Genomic DNA, 4,365 nt, shown 5'->3' with positions numbered 1-4,365 from the left:
AAGATTCCAGCAATACCAGCCCTCCACTCTCACCTGCTTTGACTGTAACAGTTCTTCCATTCATGCCTCATTTGTATTATTCCATTTTACCTCTCCCTACATAATTTTTTGGAGTGATGAAAACAAGGCACTTGGGGTTAAGTGATTTGCCCAATGTCACACAGCTAGTAAATATCAAGTGCCTGAGACTGGATTTGAACTCAGGTCCTCCTGACTCCAGGGCAGTTGCTCTATTCACTGCTTCACCTAGCTGCCCCATTTAAAAAAAAAAAGAATCATGCCATCAAACTAGACTCAATCCCAAGTCTTTTATCAATATATGATCTTTCAAACTATCCAAGTAATTATAACAATCTAAAGAGTACAGAAAACATTTTCCCATATAAGAAACAGTTTGACCTACTGAGTCCCTTTTAATTGGTCTTTAATGTTGTCTTGTTTTTTTTTTTTTAATTTCCATTAAGTTCTGATCTTTTTTTGCTAGGAATACCTGAAAGTCTTCCAATTAATGACATATCCCCCTTTTTCAATCAGAATCATACTCAGCTGGGTAAGTTATCCTTGGTTGTAAGCCTGCTCTTCTGTTATATGAAATACAATGCTCTAAGCCCTTAGATATTTTAATGTAGAAGCTGTCTGATGTGTTATCCTAACAGTAGCTCCACAATATTTAAATTATTATTTTCTTTTTGCTTATAATATTTTCTCCTTAGCATGAGAGATTTGAAACTTGACTATGATATTCCTATAAGTTTTCATCTTGGGTTTTCTTTCACGAGGTGATGGATGGATTTTTTTTCTCTTTCACAATTATACCCTCTCATTCTAATGTTCTTTAATAATTTCTTGTAATAATGTAGCCTTGTTTTAATTACAGATTTTGGTAGTCCAAAAATTATTATATGGTATTTCCTTGATCTGGTCTCCAGATCAATTGTTTTTCTAATGAGATGTTCCACCTTTTAAAAAAATTCCATTCTTTTTATTTTATTTTACTATTTCTTGGTGTCTTATAATATCATTTTATTCCCCTTGACCAATTCTAGTTTTTAAAGAATTATTTTTCTTCCTTAAGTTTTTGGATCTTTCTTTCCAATTGGTTGACTTTTTTTTCATAATTTTCTTGGAATGTTCTTATTTTTCCTAATTTTTCCTCAACCTCTCTCACTGAATTTTTGAAGTCCTTTTTTAAGCTCTTCCAAGAATTCTTTTGATGCTTGTGACCATTTGACATTTACCCTTGCAGTACCGTAATGGCAAGAACAGATGTAGTTCACACTTTGTTTCAGCTATTGAGTTAACACCTTGTTTCAGTTCAGGTTTCTTTTGAGCCTTGTATCAAGTATGTTAAAAAACAGAACAAGTGAACCCCACAACTTGTGAACCCTAGAACTCATGAACTCCTGCAACATGAAGGGGAGGAGCTAATGACCATATAGAAGGAAAATTTCCAGGCTAAAGACATCAGAACTGAGAAGAGGACTCTTGTGGTGACAGAGTTATAAAGGAGAAAACTTGTGGTATCCCAGCACTCTGTCTACTCTTTCTGTGTTGATGTTTTGTTTTTTGGTTTGATGTTTTTACAGAAGTCCTGGAGGAGGGTTTCAGAGGTCCTAGGACTTAAATGATGATTTGTGCTGACCTCTTGGACCTTGTTTGTGGGTCTGCATTTATTTCTATATTGATGATTTGTGTTGAGTTCTCAGACCTTGTTGGTGCATCTGAGTTGATTTCACAGGCAGATAGTGAATTGATGATGGTGCTGTCAATGTGCATGAATATTATCGTGGCTCTGTCAAGCTCAGTCTTCCCAGAAATAGGAACTGTGAAGGACTTGAGGTGGATGGGAACTGCGAACTTCAATATGGAATGGGAACTGGATGAAGAACTGGACAAGGAGCTGGCCAAGGAACTGGGAGCTGCCTGCATTTGAACCCAGGTGACTTTTGGAGCTGGGAACATGGAAGAGGAATGATGGAAGCTGAGAGCCAGCCTTGAGCCAAGCCAAAAGAAGACTTTACCTGGATACTATGTACTGAATGAGAAGATTATGATTTATTGCAACCTAGGGGTGGATAACTTTGACTTTTGTACTTTGTGATTGAATTAAGGACTTTGTGACTGATTAAATGAATGTACTTTGTTTAAAAATATGTGATCACTTTGGTAAAAACTATATGGCCATTTTCACAATAAGTTGTTGCATTGTGACATGGTGTATCCTGTATTTTGATTTTTTGTGATAAGTTGTAGCATAGTGAATGTTGTATTTTGATTTTCTTTTTTTTTTTTAAGAAATAAACAGGAAGGTTTTATTTGCAAAAGGTAAAGCTAGTGGACCTGTCAGCCTTATTGCACTGAGCCAAGTGTTGGGATGGGAAGAGGGGTTCTGGCTCTACTACTTGCCAGCAATGAGTGGGTTCCTGAGAACCATGAATACTGAATCCCCCCTCAGGAACATCTTGGAAATGTAACTATCTTTCTTTACTGGTTTTGACTTTTTCTTGCCTTTGCCACTTTTGGGTACCTCCGTCCACATCTCTTTTACATTTTCCAAGACCATGTTGCAGTGCCCGTCAAAGGCCTTCACTCGGCCCAAAAGTTTCTTGTTGTTGCGGCAGGTGATGAGAACCTGGGTGTTGTTCTTCACCGACTGGGTGAGCACTGACAGGGGCCCAGTATTGAACTCCTCCTCTTCCTGCTTCTGCAGCTCCTCAGGGGTCATCTTGCTCTTGGGCTTGTTTAAAAGACTCATGGTAGTGGTAGCCCTTTGGTCCTTTGCAGTCCTGCCTTCCTCACACCATGGCTGACTCAAGTGATTTGCCTCCTCGGTTCTCTGTATTTTGATTTTCTTGAATGTTTTGCTCTGATTTGTTATTAAATAGAGAGTTCACTATACTATGTAATCAAAATCTTGAAAGCTATTCACAGCAGCAGTCCTTTGGAAAGGTGCTCATGTTTGGCTTTACAAGTAGGAGTGTTTTTTTTTTCTTTATAGATTCACTATCTTATTCTGAGTATGAACCCAGATATTTTCTCTTCCCATAGTACTTATATATGATTGAGTCTTTTTTCCTTGGCTTATTTTGTTATTATTATTAGCATATTATTGTTGTCAAGTTCCAGACCCATGGATGATGGCTTAGGCTTCAGATTTTACATTACGTTGTTTTCTAGGTTAGGTCTAGGAGCCTGACTTTGGTCATGCCTCTCAACCCTGATCCAAGGCTAGGGCTCCTAGCTACACAGTCATTGTAAACACTATGGCTCTTTGTGATCTCTCCTGTGAGTGGGAACTTCAGCTCACACCTCTGCCCTGGAACCAAAATCCAAACCAGGAATTCTGCTCTCTGGTGAGTGCCCACTCAGCAGCATATCCTCCCCTCTGCTTCTGCACTCGCTAGGAATGCACTCAATCCTCTTCACACATAGCTGGACCTGGGGACTGCAAATGATCAACACACATGTGCCTGGCATCCATTGACAGGAGAGAGATACTCAATCTTCTTTTGCTCAGTTATCTAACCCCCACACTATTAGTAAGCTGAATGTGTCTACAGCCCTGGATGCTCTCAGTCCACAGGGCTGATGGCTTGGTGATTCAGCAGAATCTGGCTTGAGGTATTTGCATTTCAATTGAGTCAGACATTCACCTCTCTAAGGTTTTCTTAAAGTTATCCCAAGGTATCTTAAGAGGACAACTGCTTTACCATGACATTTAATTATTTCTGATGCTTAAAATTGGCTTTGAGGCAATAGTTTTACTATTTTTTGTGGGAGAATTTTGGACAGTACAGTGTTTCCCTTCCTTTTTATTTTTTTTAATTTTTTTTCATTGTTTCTCTTCTTATTCCACCATCTTCCTAGAATCTTCTCCCTTGAAATGTGTCTCAGACAGAGACAGACAGACAGAGACAGAGAGAGTATATTCTAGGAGTGGAGTACAACAAATGAGACAGCGTAGAGAGGAGAGATGGAATGTCATGTGTGAAGAACAAAAAGAATGCCTTATTGGCTAGATTGTAGAATGAGGGAGGAGGAATCAATAATGAGGTGGGAAAGAGAAATTAGGACAAAGCTGTGAAGAGCTTTAAAAACTAAACTGAGAAAATTGTATTCTATCCTTGAGGCAACAGAGTTCAATGACATTTATTGAGTAAAGAAGAGACATTGTCAAAACTGCACGAGAGAAATCAGTGGAGAGAAACTTGAGGCAGGAGGATTAATTAAAAAGCTGCTGCAATCTCGTGGGAAAGAAGTTTTGAGTTTAAATGCATTGGTAGAAGTCCTACAAACCTGTTGACTGAGTATATTACAAATTGATGTAACTCAGCTTTGATTGAGCCTTCACTGTAGGAAGGCACC

General features: G+C 38.6%; 1 pseudogene; it reads right to left on the bottom strand.

Annotated features, from left to right (window-relative positions):
- Positions 1 to 2,384: 2,384 nt before the first annotated feature.
- LOC138162205 (small nuclear ribonucleoprotein Sm D2 pseudogene) lies at positions 2,385 to 2,789 on the bottom strand (annotated as a pseudogene).
- Between the last annotated feature and the right edge of the window lie 1,576 nt (positions 2,790 to 4,365).

This window comes from Petaurus breviceps, unplaced genomic scaffold, assembly GCF_028583685.1.
Source record: "Petaurus breviceps papuanus isolate PSGF00001 unplaced genomic scaffold, PetGlider_PUasm1.0 186, whole genome shotgun sequence".
In the NCBI taxonomy this organism is placed as follows: Eukaryota; Metazoa; Chordata; class Mammalia; order Diprotodontia; family Petauridae; genus Petaurus; species Petaurus breviceps.
The sequence above is the reverse complement of the archived record's forward strand: the minus strand, read 5'-3'. Positions and strand labels throughout refer to the sequence as shown.